The sequence below is a fragment of the Trichomycterus rosablanca genome, chromosome 20 (genome assembly GCF_030014385.1).
Source record: "Trichomycterus rosablanca isolate fTriRos1 chromosome 20, fTriRos1.hap1, whole genome shotgun sequence".
NCBI classification, from domain to species: Eukaryota; Metazoa; Chordata; class Actinopteri; order Siluriformes; family Trichomycteridae; genus Trichomycterus; species Trichomycterus rosablanca.
The window spans coordinates 11,936,099-11,959,409 of record NC_086007.1 but is presented as its reverse complement, the minus strand read 5'-3'; the positions used below and the strand labels follow the sequence as shown (position 1 = coordinate 11,959,409).

General features: G+C 39.0%; 1 protein-coding gene across 3 annotated transcripts in view; it reads right to left on the bottom strand.

The window, feature by feature from the left end:
• Window positions 1–17,137, bottom strand: part of tfdp2 (transcription factor Dp-2) — a 62,847-nt gene extending 45,710 nt beyond the window's left edge. For 2 of the 3 annotated variants that reach the window (XM_063016674.1, XM_063016676.1), the window contains exon 1: window positions 17,001–17,122. The gene's annotated coding sequence lies outside the window, so the exon portion shown is untranslated. Of the gene's footprint in view, window positions 1–17,000 lie in introns of all 3 variants that reach the window. The other variant, XM_063016675.1, reaches the window with a different exon arrangement.
• Window positions 17,138–23,311: the final 6,174 nt, after the last annotated feature.

Genomic DNA, 23,311 nt, shown 5'->3' with positions numbered 1-23,311 from the left:
TTTGAATCGGTTATTAACTGTATTGTGGTGAATCGTTACATCCCTAATTATGACTCAACACAACTGAGGGTTAAGAGCCTTGCTCAAAGGCCCAGCAGTAGCAACTTAGCAGTGGTGGGCCTTGAACCGGCAATCTTCTGATTACTAGTCCAGTACTTTATTTATTATTACAGTTTAATGCCATTTCCAACCAAGCATTTCCAAAACTACAGAGGATAACATAGATACCGTACACTATGTTACGTTGAAATTCCAGCCAGTGTGTGTGTGTGTGTGTGTGTGTGTGTGTGTGTGTGAGACAGAGCGAGAGAGAGCGCATGTCACCGGCCGGTCTTGCCGAGAAGAGCCATGGGAGAGGCATTAAGCCGACAGCTGGTGAACTTGCCTGCGTCGGAGGGGGAATAAGGAATATGCACTCGGCAGATGAAAAGACCCTGCTGCCCCCATATCCCATCAGCCCCCTGCCGGAGTCCCACATAAAAGCCTTTTGTTTGGCGAGCGAGAGGCCGAATAGAGGAAGCATGGAGTCCTTTAAAGTTGCCGGAGTTCTCTGTTGTTCTCTAGGTCTTCCTTTCTTTTATCATTCTCTAAGAGAAAGTCCACCCCCACATGTGAGTGAGTGGTGAACACAATGGCTTGAGGGCATGGCACCAAAAGGACAGCACGCCTTAAAATTACTTGTTGCTGAGTAAGAAGTGAATGCAGGTGTAATGCTAACCGGCACAGGCTAAACGCAGCCTGTCGTATTGTGCGCTACTGACACACTTTAGAACACGGATGTCCAAACTACGACCCACGAGCCATTTGCGGCCTATTACCATTTTTGAAACCGTTTTAAAAAACATTGCAGCTCCAAAGAAACAAAAACTAGACAGTGGGTAGTGGGTATGTTTAGATGGATGGATGGATGGATGGATGGATAGATAGATGGATGGATGGATAGATGGATAGATATCATGCTAATGCATGATAGGAGGTCTCCAGCAGCAGAAGACAAATTGACTATGCTCAATTGGGAGAAAAAGAAGAGAAAATGCATAAATAAGAAGATTAATGCTGGGTGATCAGTGATCTAACAGGCTATGACACCACTGTGGAGTGTTCGAACTCATGAGTCGAATCTCAGGAGAGCCACCAACCTGGCTGGGCAGCCACACAAACACAACTGGCCACGTTTGAGGGAGTAAAGGACGAACAGGGTCTCTTTATGCTGCCCACGTGATATGCAATCTCTGGTCTGGGCAGGTGCATGGGGGGGGGGGGGGGTGTAGCTTAGCATGGCTCTCTGTATGCGATAAGACTCTGTGTGGGAACCCAACACTAGCAGGGGGATAAGAAGTGGTGGTAGACTGGACATGTGTTGAATCGGGAATAGAAATGACCAGATTGGTAAAAAAGTGGAAACAATACAGAATTCTGTTTTTTTCTATGATAGCATTAAGTTAATATTATTAACCTAAAAGCTCTTTTGATTGTCTATCCAAAGGACACTGTCCCAGTATGACCGGGTTTAGCTAGAAGGCTAAAACAAACCACTGATATTAAAGAATACTATGTCTACTATAAAACAAAAAAAGCTCACTGTTGTTTTGGGGTTGCTTTGTTGTCTCTGGCACTAGAGGCTATAGGTTTTGATCTAAACCATAAAATCTGGTAATATGGTAAGCTTTAAACCATACAGTTGTGAGAGGACATCACCAAATTGTAACCCTAGCCTAGGCTAAACTGAAGATTTAGAAATAAAGGTTAAACCTGCCTTAACCTTTTAAACTTCAAACTGACCAGGACTGCCAAAAATTCCAAAGAACATTCCAGGCTATTTACAGTATTGCCAAATTCTCAAATCAATGTATCTGTCTTGCATAAAACACTGACTAAAAGCTACTGACCTGGAAGAGGAGACTCTGTTAGAGCTGCTAGAGAAGAACAATACCAGAAGAACAAACCCACTGCTGGGGGTCGCACTCTGTTAATCACTACTGAACTGAAGAGCGGGGGGTTAAATTTACGTTAAAATACACTACACCGTACAAGATAAGCTTCACAAAACCTAGACCTGGATTCCAGTTATTCATTCAATGCAAGGTTTAACATTGATTGGTTTGCTGATTGTTAGAAGCTAACATGCACACGCCGGGCCTTAGAGATCAACGCTGTGTTAAAACCAAGCACAGATCCACCCCACAGCTCACCCGGAGTGTAAACGAGTGTGTGTAACGCCCAGGGAAATAGTGCCATATACAGGGAATATTCCTGCCAGCCTGAACCAAGTGTTCAGGTTCCAGTCGGATTCATTCATTCATTCATTCTCATGTTTTACTACGTCTTTATTCTGCTCAGGGTCACAGTGGGACCGGCTGTAATGCAGTAACGGATCCATCTACACAGGACAGGACGGGACATTTCATCCCGCCTCAGACGTAGCCAAGATCCGCTGAGATTCAAGCCCGAGATTAGCTATCTTATCGCTGCGCCATTCTAGCTTCTTCTAAGGAGTTTGACCCTACAAAGAAGCCAAAAACAAAATTATTAAAATTTTTGGATGCTTTATTTATTACTGATGCACCACTGCTTTCACATCATCATCACATGAAAATCTTCTTCCCCTTAAAACTTCCAAAAAGGTGGAAATCAGATGGCGCTAAGTCCGGACTATAAGCTGTCTCAGTCTCTCAGACACGACCAATTACTACTCCTCCCGGCCTCACCGTTTCCATCGAACATATAAAAGTGTGGGAACTTTTTTTTTGTTTGTTTTTTATAAATTTTTACCCCTTTTTCTCCCCTTTTAACGCATCCAATTGTTCAATTAGCATCGTGCTTCCTCTCTGTCTATGCCGAACCCTGCCCTGACGGAGGTGATTGAAGCTAACCCGTATCCCCTCCGAAACACGAGCAGCAGCCAGATGCATCTTTGCCACCCACACATTGACGAGTTTGGCGCCACCTAGCGTTGCATGCGGAGAGACACACCCTAAGTGCACCCCCTCCCATCTCTGTGTAAGCGCCTCCAATAAGCCGGCAGAGAACGCAATCGCATTCTGACAGAGAGAGACCCACATCCGGTTCTTTGTCCCACCCCCCACATGAGCAACCGGCCAATCGTTGCTCATATAGCCACTCAGCTTCGAACCGGTAAAGCAAGGCTGGATTCGATACGACGCTTCTCAGAATCCAGCCCTGGTTGCAGCGCGTTTCTTTTTACCGCTGCGCCACCTGAGCGCAACTTTTTGATGATCCTTTTTACTAGAGTATTTCCTGTCGTTATAAACCTAAAGTGGGCTACCTATGTGTTGTTCTGACCATCTAAATGAAACAGACTCTTTTTAACTCCTCAAGTTATGCATCACTACGTCATTTAAAATGTTTTTCCAGTAATTATTTTCAGTTAATACCAAAACCACATGTAAACCAGCAGTCTAAAGAAAAACAAAATATTTTACTGGCAACTGCATGCATGGTGGAACAGCAGGTAGTTTTGGTCACTGCTTCTGCAGAGCTTGTGCTCATGTGCATATTCATTCCTAAATAATGTATAAGTAAATAAGTCCAGGGTGTTCTCTCACCCTACCGGTGATTCCAGGACAAGCTATAGATTTCCTCCAGATGACAAAACCATTACTAAATATTTCCTCTTTCAGCTGTCCCTAAACTTTTTGGGGGACTCAAGTAGCACAACGGTAAAACACACTAGCCCTAGAATTTCTTTATCGTTCTAGGCATTGTACTTCATGTCCTTTCTTGGTGTATTTGGGAGTAAAAAGTAGGGTTAAGGAGGGGGTCATAAAAATATTACACCCCTAAAATTGCTGGTTTTACCCAAATATTTTTTTTTTTTAAAGATGATAATTGAAATACAATCAATTGTTTGGGCTGTATTTCTTTTCTTTTCAAGCCAGAAAGCTAAATAACTTCCTGTAAATTCCTTTAAGGTTGTATTTTTTACAAATATCATCAAGAAAATCCCAAATGTGGTTATGAATTGGAAGCACGGATCAATTTCTCCAAAGCTTCATGAACCAGCACCAGTACTGGCAACCTGCTTGTAGAAAGGGAGTATGCGATGACCCTTACTCTCTCCACTCGATGACCCCTTCCATCTGTCATCAGTTCAGCACCGTCTATTACCATGACAACCGGGTCACCTTGCATGATAATAAGACAGTAGTGAGCGGGACGGTGTGCACACACACTGTGTTTACAGGCATATTTGTACAGATAAGGTTTCATACGCTGTACAAGCTTTCAAAATCTGCTTACTGAAATTCAAATCTGTTCACATCAGCGAGGAGGCAGCTGAAGCTACTCTCAAAGCTCCGCTGGCACCACAAGCCATTAATGTGATAGGGCGGGAAATCAGGGGCCTTCACCTCAGCAGGCTGGTTCGGTTTGGTTTGGTTTGGTGTTTAGTTTGCCCTTTGGGCCATGTTCATGGCAGGAAAGGTTGTGATCAGTCTTTTATTTACTTGTTCCGTTTGACTTGGAGAAGTTGTGTCTGTTGTCTATGTATGTTCATTTATATGTGTTGCTTCAGTTTTGTTATTTACTTTTTTAGGAATTTTAGGAGTGTTGTTGCTTTTGTATTGGTAAATAATTCCTTTATGGTTTTTGCTGGTAAGATCTGTTGTCAATCATGGTCATAAATGATACATTCCAGCATTAAATGTTTTATTGTAATCTGTGTTTGGCATGGTGCGCAATATGGGACAGCTTCGCCTTTTATCAGGTACATGTGTGTTAATCTAGTGTGTCCAATACAGCATCTTGTGTACACTGTCTGGTCCCAATGGTTTTCAAGGTAGGTCTGCATTTTTCCCCCAATAGTGGGATTAGCTTCGTATAGTTTAGAATTCTGGTGTGTGTTCCAGTTGTTTTGCCATTTGTCCTTGATATATGAGTTTATTATAGGTTTGATGTTCACTGGTGGGATCTGGTATGTTGAATCCGGTATGCATGTGGCTTTTTTTGCTGCCTGATCTGCTCTCTCATTGCCCAGGAGCCCGCAGTGTCCTGGTATCCAGCATAAGATGACCCTCAGCAGGCTGACGGAACAGTGTGAGATTCATAGAGGACAGGGGAACGAGCTGAAGGACAATAGGTTTAGGTCAAGGCTTACAATATATCATGTACTCAGGAAGACTGAGAGGTGGTTGAGTACTAGCACTAAGATTCTTTTACCAGCTGTGCATGCAGAGTCTCTAAAGATACCTTTTTATTATTATTATTTATTAATTTATTTTTAAAAATGTAGACATCATGTTGGTTGATCCAGAACATTAATTCATATTTAGGGCCCTACTAAATTCACGGGAAAATGTGCTTCATTTCACTGACCTAGTTTTTCAAAAATCACAGATTTGACATATTTTTACAGAAAAGTGCTACATTTCACGGCAGTCATTAAAAACACTCATAAATTTAATAATAGATTACATGGAAGCCACAACACACAGCACAGCCTACCTTAACGGTTGATAAAACTAGAACCTAGAACGACTGACTGTAAATCCAGCGTCAGTCTCAAAAAAACAAAAGCACCCCCCTCTCTACAAAACAGATTGGGGTAACAGTTACAATGGCTGCGTCCGGAATCGCATACTTCCATACTCAATAGTACGCGAGAGCGGTTAGTATGTCCGAATACATAGTATACATAAAAAGGTACGCGAGAAGTACCCGGATGACCTACTTCTTGGGCAGCCATGTTTGAGTATGCAAGCGATGGTCCACTAATGTATCCCATAATGCAACTGGAGCTGCGTAGGAGTTCGAAGCGAAAGAAGAAACAAGAAAGATAGCGGAAAACGGAGAGACGAACAAAGAGACGATAAATATCCAAAATTTTGGCGGTAGGGTTTGTAATGAGTCTGTAACTATGGTGATATTACATCATCACGTCCTCACGTCATCACTTGACGTTGGTAAGATGGCGGATGTAGTACGTAGCGGTGTTGTGTGCATACTGCACACTTCTGTACTGAAAGTATGTACTTCTTTACCGGCCGAGTAGTTCATACTTCCTCCAGTCTAATACGGACTCTGTAAGTGTGCGATTCCGGACGCAGCTAATGCTTAGCCTAAATAAAACTTGGAAACAGTGAAAAAAGGGAAGTGGTTAGGCAAAAGAGAACATTTTTTGAAAGATGGATGATTTCATATCCTTTAGCCTATGTGGTAGCTGCTATCCCATTGCAAGAAAAGTTAAGCTTACCTACATCAATTGGTATGAATTGATGAGCATTTCAGTTGGTTTTTGGTGATCACTTGGTTACATAATACCATTTTGTATATATACTGTATATGGAATCTACAGTGTTGAATATAGGGTTGGGCGAGATGACGGTATTGCTGTATACCGCGGTATTTAAAAATGCTGACGGTATTTAAAAATGTGAAGCGCCAAATTTCTGCTTAAGGTCCACCTTGAAATCTGAGACTTTAAGACCTGCGCGCATCCACAATAAGGGAGGGGCGGGAGTTGTAGGCGGTTGGAGCTCACCGATTGGTTGTGGGGGTGCTCACTTTTTGAGGCGATAACACAAAAGCTAGGGAGCGCTCTACATAGGGTGTGTTCAAACACCTAGTGAGCTGCCTTGCTGTCTTACTGCCTACATAGGCAGCTGCCTCAGTAGAGAGGATTCTATTAAGTCAATGACTTATTATAAGGCAGGTTATTCGAACGCGCTACTTAGACGGCGATTCCATCGGGTTTTGCTTGCTAAGCTAACAGTTAGTATCTTGCCCTTCAAAACCATGGGATGGGGCGGCACAACGCGCTAGCATGTCAATATAACATCTGTGTACCGAATACGGTTACATTCACTGACAAGCCCGAACTTGCAAAAAAACACACTTGTGCAAGTTTATCCAATATAATATTATCTCTGTGTGTGTGTCGCGCTCACTCTTCGCGATACTCGGATTTCGGATTTGAATTCCGACAATAAACAGCTTTTATTATGACTGATTAATTGCCCGTACTGACGTGAAGCAGAATTGGTGTATTACAGCCAATAAGAACGGCGCAAAAATGAAAAGAACATATAAAACATATATATAACGGTTCCCAGAGATGCGACTCGGTTCATTTGAAAGAGCCGTTCAATAGAATCGGATCGCTCGCGAACGACCCATTACTAAAAGATGGGGTTGGAAGCCAATAAATCAGAAGACTCTTGGATAAGTTGGTGTTCGAGTCTACTGTTAGCATGAGTAATAAGGTTGCTGGTCTGGTTTAGTAAGACCATTGTTGCACAAAAATGAAGCCCTATGCAAACGCCTAATAGTAAACAACCAACAACCACCAGAGAAAGTCTTATAGGATCAGTTAACAAACAGCAGCCTGGGTAAGACATTATTTTTAGTCCACTCTCACGCAACAGGAAAAGCTCTACAGATAACCTGATGTAGCCTCCTACCAGGATAATTTGTTCCTCCGTTTCACCACAAGGACAATTAGATCACACACGTCTGTGCAGCCAAGAAACCCAACACTGGAATGTGTAATAAAACATGAATGGAAGTTATGTTCTGCCTCTCGGTGTTAGCTCAGATGCTTACACACATACAAAGAACAGCCCGGAGTCCTCGGGGATGGGTAACAGTGACAATGGAGTACACAGCCCTAAGCATAACAGCTGTGAAATGGCGCCAAAAGGGACGCACGTCTTTCCTCTGGCCTGCTGTCACACACACATGAATGCACAACCCACGCTTTACTGAATCTGACAGGGCAAATTAGAAAAAAACAACATTTAAGCAGCTGGGTCAAAATACTGCGCAATTCTGCTTCAAAACAGTGACAGTTTCCTCCATCTGTAAGCATTTGAACCCGTTCCCGAAGTGCTAAGTACTATAAGTGGTGGGCACCTGTCATACAAGGACTATAAGCTCCTGGTGGGGGTCTGGTTTTCCCTCGCCTTTACACCGGGGAGTAAATGAGCCGGCCGGCCGCAAAGTATCAACAGATGTCCGACTCGAATCTGACAGTCTGCAATCCAATCTCAGCACACCAGACTTAATCCAAGCGAAATGCATTACAGCCATAGTGCATATATGGCTCAGACCCATCTCCAAATTTCAAGACTGTGATCACCCGAGGCCAGAAAAGCAAGAAAGCCAAATTTAATCGGGTTTGGGATCAGCTTGTGTATACTTTGTGGTAATCCAATGTGGGTTTACATGCACTTAAGTAATCTGATCGTTTTAAGTGCGGAAATCTGTTTGTGATGGAATTATCAGCGCACGTGTGAGCACGGTCATTTGATTCGAGCGGTCATCAGAGACCAGCAAAGCGCTGATTAAAAAAAAAAATTTCAATTATGTGAGCTCAATTGTGGTCAAGTAATCACGTTATTCAGGGCATAAAACGATCATTGTCACAATTCTCAAATCACACTTTGCAAGTGCACGTGTCCGGAAACGCCTCTGATGCCAGGCACCGTTCTTTTGAGACAATATGACTGGTACTAACAGTTGTGTAGAATGAGTAAATACTGGCATGACTATACTGGCATAATACATGGAACTCCAGCATGTAAACAGTAAAGCTGTCTGCAGCCTAATGGAGACCAGTCGGAGCTCCGTTAGCAGTTTACAGTGGGGGCATAAAGTGCACCAGTTAAAGTGCTTCTACTTTGTTAATATACGAGGGATCTTCAAAAAGTTTGCGCACTTTCAGGAGTAGGAATAGTAATTGGTTGTGTCTGAGAAGAGCTTATAGTCCAAATTTAGTTCCATCTGATTTTCACCTTTGTGAAGCGCTCAAAGAAGCTTTAAGGGGAAGAAGATTTTCATGTGATGATGATGTGAAAGCAGTGGTGCATCAGTGGCTATGCGCTCAACCAAAAACATTTTTTTGCTAATGGCATTAAAAAGTTGGTACGACGCTGGGAAAAATGCATCACAACATGACTATGTAGAGAAGTGATGTCATTTGTTTTTAAGATTCTTATTAAATAGAGTTTTAAAAGTGTGGAAACTTTTTGAAGAACCCTCATATTTCCTACATTTTCATTCATTTTATCCCAGAATGATTATACAATATTCCAAAGAGCATCTTGTAACATTACTGAATTCTTGGTTCTCAGTTTCCAAGTGCCCTATAAACGCTTAATGGGATTTAGGTCAGGTGACTGTGGAGGAAAATCCATGACAGTCAGCACTCCTTGTTCTTCTTTGGTCTTCTTGTAGTTGTTGCAAAGCTTTGAGGTTTATACAGCAGTATATTTTAACCCATCTACTACAGCACTAAGTGGCACGTTACATTTATGGTGTCACTGTTGTGGTTTGGTGCACATCAAACAAGGACTGCAACTACTCCTTTTCAAAACAGAGTAAAAGCTATTATAGAAGTAGATGGCCATGAACTTCATGGCCTATTGTTTTTTATACTAACACAGCTAAATATGAAATTGCTAATTAGTTGTCTTGGTCAAGATCGAATGAACTGAAACCGAAATCTTTCTTAGTTGGTATTTTTGGTCTACATACAGTACACCATATACAATACTATGTACCCAAGTGACGACTATAAGTGGCTATAAGTCATGGCACAAAAGTTCCAGAATAATGTACATCAATTACTTAAGGGAAAAGCATGTCAGATGCATGAATGACTGCAAGCTGCAAGACCATGATAAGTTCGTAACAACATCGTGGGAAATAAAAGCCAGTAAAAACTGTGGTGGTTTTATGAGAAACAATTTACATTGTAATAATTTATTAGTGGAAAACATGAGTGAACATAAGTGCACAGTGGAAGGTTGACGTCTAACATTAAACCATGGCTATTACAGATGGCCAATAATTGTAATGGATTAATTTATTCATTCAGTCATGGTGGCTACAATTCACTGGGCAAAAAAGTAGGAAAAACCCTGAACAGGTCACCAGTCCATCTAGGACAATTTTGTATTTCAAATTAACCTGACTGCACGTCTTTGGAGTGTTGGAGGAAACCGGTGCACCCGGAGGAAACCCACATGGAAATGGGGAGAACATGCAAACTCAACACAGAAAGGACCCAGATCGCGCTACCTGGGAATCGAACGCACAACTTTCTTGCTGTGAGGTGACAGTGCTACCCACCAAGCCACTGTGCCGCCCATTTTCATTGTGAATGTACTGTATATGGTGCTTATAAAAACTGTGTAATAGGCGTACTGCTTTGTTGAACACAAGTGTAGCAACCCAGGCACCAAACAGAAAAAATACAAACACAAAGGTGTTCAAAAATTCTCAAAATTCTAGAAAACACTAGACATTCCATTTCTACATTCGAGAATATTTTGACAGATGATTTATTAAAGCAGTCTGACAAATTGTCCAACACATTAAACGAAAATACGCTCCCTGGGTAAGAATCAACAGGCAAAAAAGCTAATGCAACTACAGCGGTACCTTAAAACTCAACGTCAATTGGTTCTGGGACTGGCATCGAGTTTAAAAGGCATTGAGTTTAAGGTATTTTTTCCCATAAGGATGTATGGGAAACCTGTTCATGTGTTCCATGATCCTGTGGACTTGAATATATTTTAGGCTAATGTAAAATAATGGGGTTGTTTTTGACACTCATATAATGTAAAAACACTTAAATAAAAAGCTGATTCTTACAATATCTCAGAACCCCGAGCTGTAACACAAGTTTATAAGTGAAACAGGAGAACAATCCAGCTAAACACAGATACATGTGGAGGTTCCAGAGTGAATCTGACGGTCATTTTACACAAATGCAGATTCGTCTCATATTCACACTGTGATGTTTTACCGCACCGCTCAAGCCGAGCTCTAAACAAAACGACCTTTCATTGTTAATTTGAAATGAAATAAATACATTTTTAAAAAACAAACGGAACCCATTGAGTTTAAGGGAAACTTTAAGTTTAGAGGTACAAATTTCTCGAGAAAGGGCGTTGAATTTCATAGATTTTGAGTTTAGAAGACATTGAGTTACAAGGTACCACTGTATTCCTATGAGGTCTAATATTAAGACTATTCCAAAGAAATGCATAAAAACCATTTGGTAAACTGCATGTAAATTAAGATGATAAACTGGTCAGACTAGTAACAGTGCCAGAGGAAACTAAAACTCAAATATCTGCTTAAAATAGCCTGTGATGAATATGGAAAATCATCTTATTGATTTTAAGTGCACGTTAATATAATTTCTTTATGTCCCTTTCAAACTTTGTATTATATACAGAGAAAAAAACACTAGATGGACATCTCTGAATCCCACTTGCATCTATAACAGCCTCCAATTTTGGAATGTCTGGGTAAATTTGGGCCCATTTGCTCAAACGAACATTCGTGAGGTCCAGGACCAATGTTGGACAAGAAGATGATTACCTTCTAACTCATCCCAAGAGTGTGCAGGCCACTGGAGTCCATCAACATCAAATTCTACAAAGCATTTTTTAATAGTGTCTACTAAAAGTACAAAAGTGTCTACTAAATGCACAAAATGTAATTCTGACTTTTGACTTCTGGCTAGTGTTTCTTCAGAGCATCCTGTCCTGTCCTGTTTGGATCTCCAGGTTTCTTAATGTTTTAATAGACCTCAGTTTGTCAACAAATTGTTGCCACAAGGTTAAAAGCTAGTAATTCATGTTAAATAAATGCAATAGGTATGGCTGAAACACCTAAACCCAATAAATAGGAAGACAATAAAACCTGTTCTAATAATAGCAACTAAAAAGAATAAAATAGCAAGAGGTCAGACACAAAACACTTCAGACGACTGAACTGGGCACTTTCTAAAGGCCTGAAGCACAGGCAAGAGGTCAATCAAGCCAAAATGGTCAATAAAGTCCTCAAGATGCAATTTAACAACATACAGTCTTTCTCTCAAACAATACAGCTTTTGAGGTATTTGCTTTGGTCCTCGAATGCAATTCAAGTCACGTGGTATAAACAAATAATTTACTCAGACCCAACAGCAGTCTTTTCTTACAACTCTGACTCACAAGTCTTCAATCAACAACCTCAATGTAGCCTGTTTTAGTGTAATCAAAAACCTCTAGCTGTTTTTAGTGAAGGGTGTGTTGTGTATTTTGATTTACTGTGTAGGGTGTAACCTGTATGTCACTCTTGTTTTTAAAGTTGTTTGCTGGAGATAATCTGCTTTTTAATCTATCATGCATTGAGGATCATCTGGAGAATCATGAATGGAAAACAGTATAACTAAATCATTGTACAGGTATAGCTATACAAGCCACCACGGTATAGTTTAATACATCATGTATTTGTATTAGGGGTGCAAATGTTGACAATTTCTTCAAACTGATTACCGTCAAACTTACAGCTAACTAAACATGCTAATCATTATTAATAGAGATGGAGTCAAGCTTATCCTAAAAACAGTTGAATGGTTTTACATTTATACTGAAGCATGATGCAAAATATTCACATCATTTAAAAGGATAAAATAATAATAATAATAATAATAATACAGTTGTACACAGATCTGTACTGTACCGTTTCTTGTATGATCCAGATGTGACAAATCAAATGCAAAACAACACATCAAGCCTAAGGTAACCACAGCTGGAAAAGACTGGAACAAATCAGTCTTGACCCAACATGTGTATTTTAACTGCAATATACATTGTGGTAGCTCAGTGGTCAAGGTTCTTGACTAGTAATCAGAAGGTTGCCGCCGGTTCAAGCCTCAACACCGCTACTGTTGGGCCCCTGAGCAAGGCCCTTAACCCTCAATTGCGTTCAGTCATAGTTGTAGATCGCGTAGATAAAAATGTCTGTTAAATGCACAAAATGTAAATGTAATTTTGACTTTTGACTTGGACCATTCATTGTTCCTCTAATAGTATTCATCCAAACTGTTGCTGTCTGTCCTCTTCCTCTTTTACCTTCACCTCTTCCAAGCATAATTAGCTTTTCCAGTGAATTGGCTCCTCTCATAATGTGTTTTCTCATAAAAGTAGAGCACTTCTGTGGTTAACCAGATATTTGTACTTTAAAACGATTGAATGTAGTGTTCAGAAATACACCGCTCAGCCATAACATTAAAACCACCTCCTTGTTTCTACACTCACTGGCCATTTTATCAGCTCCATTTACCATATAGAAGCACTTTGCAGTTCTACAATTACTGACTGTAGTCCATCAGTTTCTCTGCATGCTTTGTTAGCCCCCTTTCATGCTGTTCTTCAATGGTCAGGACTCTCCCAGGACCACCACAGAGCAGGTATTATTTAGGTGGTGGATCATTCTCAGCACTGCAGTGACACTGACATGGTGGTGGTGTGTTAGTGTGTGTTGTGCTGGTATGAGTGGATAAGACACAGCAGCGCTGATGGAGTTTTGAAACACCTCAATGTCACTGCTGGACTGAGAATAGTTCACCAACCAAAAACATCCAGCCAACAGCGTCCTGTGACCACTGATGAAGGTCTAGAAAATGACCAACTCAAACAGCAGCAATAGATGAGCGATCGTCTCTGACTTTATATCTACAAAGTGGACCAGCCAGGTAGGAGTGTCTGATAGAATGGACAGTGGGTGGACACGGTATTTAAAAACTCCAGCAGTGCTGCTGTGTCTAATCTACTCATACCAGCACAACACACCACCACCTTGTCAGTGTAACTGCAGGGCTGAGGATGATCCAACACACAAATAATACCTACTATGTAGTGGTCCTGTGGGGGTTCTGACCATTGAAGAACAGGGTGAAAGCAGGTTAAAAAGATATGTAGAGTAATAGATGGACTACAGTAAATAATTGTAGAACTACAAAGTGCTTCTATATGGTAAGTGGAGCTGATAAAAGGGACAGTAAGTGCAGTAACAAGGTCAGTGTATATAGCACTCTCTACCATAATCATCGCCCTTAACTGTCACACCAACTGAACAATGTTAAATTCCTCAAAGCGAGTTAAAGGCAATTTACAGGCGTGTTACAGCTGTTTTGACAGCTTAGTGAAACACTTTCTGGTGGTTTTTCACTTTATTTGGCTGTGTTTTTTAGAGCAAGCAAATGTTTTTGGCTTCTTACTTCAGACAATCCTTTACAACTGACATAAAGATCAATAGAGAGAAATGTATAGAACAGCAGTTTGCAAAGCCAAATACCACGTGACGACAAATTTTACCTGGCTTGCAGGTTTGGTTTGGTGTTTAGTTTTTAACGCCATGTCTGCCCTTTGGGCCATGTTCATGGCAGGAAAGGTTGTGATCTGTCTTTTATTTACTTATTTCATTTGACTTAGAGAAGTTATGTCTGTTGTCTATGTATGTTCATTTATATGTGTTGCTTCAGTTTTGTTAATGACAGGAATTTTAGGAGTGTTGTTGCATTTGTCTTGGTAAAGAGTTCCTTTATGGTTTTTGCTGGTAAGATCTGTTGTCTTTCATGGTCTTAAATGATACATTCCAGCATTAAATGTTGTATTGTAATCTGTGTTTGGCATGTTGCGCAATATGGGACAGGGCTTGCAGGTTATCCTATACAATGCATTTAGAGATGGACCACAAGACTTATGCCTACTCTGCACCTGCAAACTATCAAACCAAGAAAATGCTCAGTTTATTACCTTCCCCCTACTTGTAAACAGACCTTGTTATGATCTTTAGAAACTGCTGTAGGTCCAGAGTGTCACACCCATCGCCTACAATCTTCTGCAAGAGTTTAAAACCCCCCTGGTCACGTTTCACCTTCTTCTGCACATATGACGGCCAGGCCGGGCGTGACGTCACATTTCCTACAAGCGCTATAGATATATGATAGACGTCGAACCTCACATCAAGGGCAAATCACTTTAATGTCTTAGACATGTCACCATGAGACTGAACTCAAGTGTTATTGTCTTCACCAGACTCGTGTCCACATACAGCACTGCAGCCTGAGCGGAAATGTGCAAACTGCAAAGTTTACAGAATACAGAACAACGCCAGGCTGAAAGAAAGAGCTCTCCCGCAGCTTGCTTTCACTATTGCGTGGTGTGTGCAGCAGGGGACAAACCCAAACATCTACAGTACCTATAATTCAAAAAAAACATAGTCCATATATAATGTTAGCTCTTGCTTCTCAAAGCTCATTTCTGTGCTATGATCATTGGTAATGAATTTTGGATGAAATGCACAGCTTGAAATAGATTCAGATGAGCTTTGAGTTACAGTTTAGACCTAGAACAAGTCACACCTTGGGTTTATGTTGTCATAATGCATACGTATCTACAGTAATAGGCGTTTTGTACCATATACAATTCATAGTTCAATTTTTGTATGTATTACACAGCTTCTATGACACAATTCCATGTGGAAAGTGATGCTGCTGGCTGTAACCGATCTAGCTGACAGTGTTTATTAATTCAGCATTCTCTTTTAGCGTCTCTTTTAACGTCTCTTTTAACGTAATCTTGAATCCACAATGTAATTCTGCGTCACTTTTACCATGCTGGAGGTTTATGATAAGGGCTCTAGATGCACTATAAATGCCAACTATTGGGTACATTGTTATGCAGCATTTAAGAGCCTCACGATTATCTCATTTCCACTTTTTAATTTAAAGTACTGTATTTCAAGTGCACTAGCGTTACTTATTTGGTTGGATACATTAAGCATGTCTAAATTAGATGTTAATGCAGTCAGTATATGCTATTGCACAAATTACCGAAGTACGTCATTAACAATGATTTAAAAAAAAAATACATATTATTTTGGCATATGTAATGAAGTCGTGCTTTTCTTCATTATAGAAATGTAAACGCCTAAAAGACTCGTGTACAACTTTTAAGTCGGGAACGGGTATTTACACTAATTCCGACAGTTCGTGAATGTAGCATAAACGCTCATGTAAAACCAGCACAACATGGCTTTATGTACTGAACCCTGTCACACACCACACAAGCATAGTATGTATTAATAAACAAAGTAGAAATCATTATACATTTAAAACAGCCCAATAATTTGTGTTATGTTTACATATGTTTTCTTATTAGACCCTCTCTAAAAGGCTCAGCTCAACGTGGCTTATTGTGCTGTAACAGAGACCCAGAAACCCTAAATATCTCTTCAGCTTTATAGATCACAACCACTGTGTATTAAAGAAAGACAGGCCTCAAAACTCATGGATCACAACTAGCATCAGGGGTTAAAGTTTATACTGAAGTCAAACAAGTTCCAAAATAAGGATACCTCCCTGACATGATCATCTATATATAGTTAGTTTATAAATACTGTATATTGTCATATTACAAGAATTTACTGCAGAACCCACACACTTCATCATGTGTAATAATACACATATATTGAATCGAGATAATACTCAACAAAGACAATAACGTGATTATATAATACCTAATACTAAAACCCAACTTTATGATGACATGATGTGTTTCTATAGGACAAGTTACACATAATCCATGATTCAAAGCTCTGAATGATAATCATGATTCTAACATGATGGCAGTCTACAGAAAAGCATGTGTAATGGCAACGTTTATAAAGAAGTCAGAAAACTGGCCCAATAACATCACTATTTCTAAATCAAGTTAAAAAAGAACTCAATTGTACTTTTAAAACACACTTTAGCGATCATTAATATACTTTACTTTATACTTGAATTAATATAAGATCATTAATCTACTTTATGCTGGATTCTAATCAGTAGGATAGGCACAGTGATGTCATTGGTCCAGTTTTCTTTTAAACTCTTATAAATAAAAAGCTGTAAGTAAATAAAAGCATTTTTTTGCAAGCACATGGTATTATTAGTTCTTTCTGTTCAGTAAACATGACGGTTCTTTATTCATACCAATGATTTAATCCTTTTAGGCTAAATTAGTTGAATTATTTAGTAGTGAACATGTTATAGTAAGCTACTTGTGTAAGATTTGTATTGCTTGTTGATGTAATTTTGTAGTTTTCATGTTAGTAATATCTCACTAATACAGAACTGCTTTCTACTACTGTTCTCTCACCGTCATTTAAACTTCAGCCACTTATTTAAACCTTAATAACAAAAACGTTCACATTACCTGAAGTCCGCGGCCTTTAAAGCAAATATCCTGCAACTGAACCCAAAAGCAGCAGAGAAAGTGACGACGTGAACTCACTTGTGTTGTTTGTATCTGACAGACTCTGCCGCTCAGCTCGGCTCTTCTTTCTATCTCGGTTCTTCCTGAGTGCCGAACTCTGCACCCAAGCTTGGCGGTGGGAGACGGCTGCGGCCTGTGATTGGTTACACCCGCCTGTGACGAAACACCGAGCGCTAAGATGACTGGATGATCCGCAGCGAGACAGACGCTCAGCGTGGTGAGAAAGCCGGCTAATAAATAAAGACTCAATTCCTACATTAGTGCACTACGTAGAGTATACATGTAAGTCTTAGACGCCCTATCTAGTGCACTGTGTTTTAAATGTAAATACGTTTAGGATTACACCAAAAATATTTAAAAACCCTGATGGCTGAACTGAATTAGCGTAGGACAAAGGGCTGGGTTCCAAACCGCATAATATTAATTGGTAGACACTAATTGTCTCGTTAATGTTCTCGTATACTTTTTAATGCGTTGTATAAAATTCTAGCTAATAATAGGGGTGAGTGTATTATGCATTAATTGGCCAAAAGTTTGTGGACACCAATTTACCTACAGTTAAAGTCACAAGTTTACAGACACTTGTAGGAGACATGTCATGTCAGACTTTGGACTTCTCTGATTCCTGTTCTGTGATTAAATAACTCTAACACAAACCTTTTCAAAATCATTCACATATTTTAGTCCTTAAAGTTTATTGTTGGGTTTCTTTGCTTTTCTGTGATTGAATAATTGTTTTACTAACTTTTCCTTCCATAAAAATATTCACAAATTTGAGTTATTTAAGTTTATTGCATTTTTTTTAAAGTATAACAATATTTACTGGGTTAACGATACAAATACAGCAGCATTTATCATTTGGCCTCCCAATTCCTTGTTAGAGGGTATTACTTTGCAGACAAGTGCACTCAGTACAAAGTAAAATAAAAAAGTGTCTCTTTGACAAGAACAACAGTCCACCAAAATTACCACCATCATGGTCTTTGATATTGCTGTGCAAAATATAAATAAGAACCTTGGTTTTAAATAAGAACCTTTCTAGCACGAGAGCTTCTAAGCCCAGAGCAATGTAAAGCTCCCCTGACATGTAGCTGCAGCTTATTATTAATGGCAAACCTCACATGTGATTATCAAATTACTTCTAACCAGTCAGACAAACATTTGTCATATCTTCATTAAAAAAAACTAAAAAGTTTTAAGAATATGTTGCAATGGTTCAGTTACTAAAAAAGAACTTCTTACATAATTTAATAAAATACTTTAGAAAGGCTTTTCACAAGACTTTGGCCCGTCTACAGATGTTCCACTTTATCCCAAAGGTGTTCCGTGGATTAAGGTCAGGACTTCATGCAGGCCAGTCAGCTCAGCAAATATGTTGGGTATGTTTGACTTCGGGAGTAAAGTCGTAACATTTTGAGAATAAAGTCGAGCAATTATGGACAAGGCTGTGCAACAGGATAATTGCAATTAATCTTCTTGTGGCAAAATGAGGCCTTTAAGGATGAAGTTCTACTTTCATATCAGTTTCACAAATAAAGAAATACTCGTTTTTGAAATGTATGACTTTATTCTTGAAGTTTATGCAGTATATTTACATTTACACTTTCAGCATTTAGCAGACGCTTTTTATCCAAAGCTACTTACAGTTCTGACAGTATACAATCAAAGCAATTGAGGATTAGGAGTACCTTAATCACTAGGCTACAACTGCCCCATATAGTATATACAGTGTATGCATATAATGCATAAAGAGCAATTTTTTAAAGGCACAAAAGTGCTTGTTTTAGAAAGAACACTGTAAACACAGTATGTAAGAAAGCATTTCTCTTGTCACATTGAATTGTGTGAGTAAAAGCAGAGTGACAAACTGATAAGTATTAGTAAAGAAACCACAGGAATTTTGCAGTTTTTGGGGCACACCTGCTCTTTGAATGTTTGCCTGTCCTGGTAGTTGAGGAAACATCACTGACAACAACAAGGTATTTACACATTGTTATTGTTTGACATGCTTAGCCTAGTTTAGAACTTTGTGTTTAGCACATAAACAGAGAAAATGATAGAGAAGATGATTGTGTTCCACAAGAAAATGATAAAAGCTGACAGTAAAGGCCTTAGGAATCAAAGCATTTAAATAAAGCCTATATCATCTAATCTGCTGTGCAGTGTGCGCACATGCATAACCTGAAGGGTTTCACTGAGGATAAAACCAAAGGCTACACAAAACAACATAAAAATATGTTAATATGACTTTTGGCAGGAACTTTTGCATTATTGCTTTATTGTTTCATACTAAACAAGTAAATATATACATTATTCAATCGGTGGTGGAAAAACACATTAATTGAGTACACAGATAGACGTTATACGTTGTAAGTAAAAATAAACATCTATATTGATCTGTATTGTATCATCGACTGCCAGGCTTTAGCTTGATTTTCATATAGCCCGTGAGTTGTACAGAAGTTTGTGCTGCAGCGCCCTCTGGTGGTAAACTTGTTAAACTGTCATACCGTTGGCATAGCTCCTTCAAACAGCTTAATATTATACTCAATCCCATACACAATTTCAAACTTCTACCACAACACATTAGAACATAAAAACCTAATACATGTTGTTTATTTACATTTACCAATGTGCAGTATCTTCCCACCTCGAGGGGTGGGCGGATCAATCCAAATATCGATATTATTGATACCAACGTCGGTATTGGAATAGAATTGATATTAATGTGATGGGATCGATACTTTAGTTTTACTTTTTCTCCGCAACATTCAGCACGTTTCTTCCATTTTATCACAAGCATGCATACTTGCCTATAATATATATATATATATATATATATATATATATATATATATATATATATATATATATATATATATATATTACATTTTTCTATGTTAGGTTTGATGCTTTATAGTTTCTTGTTATAAAACGGATAGTTCCGGTCCTAAAATCTGATTGGCTGAGCCGCGTTCGAAGCCGTTGTAAAATCCCCGATAAACTCACACCTATGACCACCTCACATCATTCCATATTAATACGCCACTGAATAGAGAAAGTTAATGTTATTTTCGCCCTCACGTTGCCTAGCAACACTGTTAATCGAACTATTTTGCGTCGCGGAAGAATGCTTTATTGTAAGTTTATACACAATAAATACATTTATGAATTAAACATTGTTGTATTTATTATATTTTATGTTGACCGCCGTTTTATAAAAGCAATAAGCCACTCGAGACCGTGCATTACTGTTATGATTTTAGCACGGGGAAAGAAGTTTTAGGCACTCCACTTCGCGTCGTGCCAAAAACGTCATCCCCGTGCTAAAATCACAGTAACGTACGGCCTCTCGTGGCTTATTGCTTTAATAAACAGCAATACAGAGTAATGGCTGCTATTAGAAATATCTCATCCACCAGATGTCAGTGCTGATGTATGTTTCAGTATTTCGTGCAGTTTACATGGATACCGTGGTTCATATGATTTACATTTTCACTTAACCTTTATATTACTATTTAAATGTACCAATATATTTAAAAATAAACATTTTTCTTCAGCTTATTCGCTTATCAGAAGCACATACTGTCAAGACTGATGTTGTGTCATATTGAGCAAAGCAAAATGTTAGCTTGTGAAATATGTAGCCTTTGCTAACATGAAACTAAAATAGACCATATTGAACTATAAAATAAATATTATCTGTTAAACTATTAATATTTATTATCTATTAAGCTATAAATAGTTAGTATTAAATACACTACAGGGCCAAAAGTATGCGAACACTGTCATTATTAAGTTCCAAGTGATTTAACCAATTCCCAACTAAGAATTATTTAAAATATTTAAAATAATTCTAAATAAAATACAGAAAAACATGCAACAATTTTCTAAATGTTTTATATTTTTGTTTAGTTTTCGGTCACATTTTTTAGCTTTTTGCATTACAGTGTAAATACTTAATATAATTAGTATATAACAACTTGTGCTGAAAAAGACACCAATTAGCCATAACATTAAAACCACCTTCTTGTTTCTACACTTACTGTCCATTTTATCAGCTCCACTTACCATATACTTTGTAGTTATACAATTACTGACTGTAGTCCATCTGTTTCTCTGCATGCTTTGTTAGCCCCCTTTCATGCTGTTCTTCAATGGTCAGGACCACCACAGAGTACGTATTATTTAGGTGGTGGATCATTCTCAGCACTGCAATGACACTGACATGGTGGTGGTGTGTTAGTGTGTGTTGTGCTGGTATGAGTGGATAAGACACAGCAGCACTGCTGCACCTCACACACCTCACGGTCACTGCTGGACTGAGAATAGTCCACCAACCAAAAATATATCCAACCAACAGCCCCCCTGGGCAGCGTCCTGTGACCACTGATGAAGGTCTAGAAGATGACCAACTCAAACAGCAGCAATAGATGAGCGATCGTCTCTGACTTTACATCTACAGGGTGGACCAACTAGGTAGGAGTGTCTAATAGAGTGACAGTGAGTGGACACAGTATTTAAAAACTCCAACAGCGCTGCTGTGTCTGATCCACTCATACCACCACCATGTCAGTGTCACTGCAGTGCTGAGAATGATCCAGCCCCTAGGACTTCAAGCCTTAGTCCTTTTTTAACCAAGCTTTTTGGCTAGTGTCCTAATTATAGGACTGATCACAATCTAACTTGTCACCCTGTAGACATTTTATATTGCTGTACTACAAATAAGTGCATATTTTACGAAAGGTTGGCTCAGTAATTGTTACATTTTTAATCCACAAAATGAGCCATTAGTACTGTTTGCTAACATAGCAGATTCTTTAAATGAGTTTGAGATGAGCTCCAAATGGAATACATAATCAACGTTAATGAAATGAGGACATTCTTAAAACTTTAAATTTTACAATATTACATTAGCTTGCTTCTATTGCAAACTGTAACATTTCCTAAACCACTACCTAAGGGGTCGCATTTGATGTTTAGATGTCCACAAACGTTTGGCCATTATACCTCATACAATCTTATTATATGTGGTATAATAAGATTTGATAAAAGTTCTAGTTCAAACTGAGCGTAATTTCCTGTTGTGTGTACGCATTTGCTTTTCTTTGCTTGAGTACTTGGGAAAGTCCATTGTGTAAAAGCTGCTCAGTGATCTAATAATATCCTGTAACCTGATAAACAGCCTAAGCATTTACGTCTCTGTTGGGAGTGGCAAGGTGACGCAGCATGTCCTACAATGACCAGGATCTGATCACTACCTTCAGTGACTTATGTGGAATTTGGAATGTTCCTCCCACCTTTTGTATGCTAGTCTTGACCAACCATGACCCTGACCAGGATAAACTGATTACTAAAGATAAATAAATAGATCTCACAGTCCAACTAGGATCTCTGGGTGCTTTTTGTCATTGTTGTGCTGCTTTGCAAAAATATCATTAGCTTATTTTGGCAAGGCATTCTGTAGAATGTAGAAATCTTTGCAACACTGAAGAATTTGCAAATATTCAACTAAAACTCTGCTCGCAAATCAGGATGTTCAACATCATAAAACTTTATAAACCTGTAACTCACACTGTGCTAATATTTGCAGTAGGTACAAAGCAGTTCTTCCCACAGTTTCATGTAAAAGGTTTAGGAATGATCCTGTCTAAATGTAAAATAATGTAGAGCAAACATACTACAGACCAAATCTATGTGAATAAATGTCATTTCAACTTTCACTAATTATTTTATTCCTAAAACCCACTTAATCCTGGTCAAGGTCTGTGGTGGGTCCCGTAGACAAGGCACAAACACACCCTGAAGAGGTAACCAATTAATTGCAGACCAACATACACTCACACACTCACTCTTAAAGGAAATTAGTGTGTGCAATTTACTAATCTGTATGTTTTTGGAGGTAAAAGAAAACTGGAGTACCTGAAAGAAACACAAATGGACATGGGGAACAGTACACAGACAGTAACTGGAAAACAAATATACTGAAAACATGGGACACTAAGTTGGAACATCAACCTGAGATATAAATTCATGGACCTCTTTCATGTATACATTAGGTACACATTTCTAATATGTATTATTTTATAAGCTACACCTACCATTCAGATGAACTATTTGTATATAACATTACTGTGTAGGCCATCTGTTGCTCTGTACACAATTACCCCCTGTACTCCATTCATCAATAAAGTGCTTGGTGAGTGTAGACTCATACACATAATAAGAAAATAATAAAAGAAATATAGTTC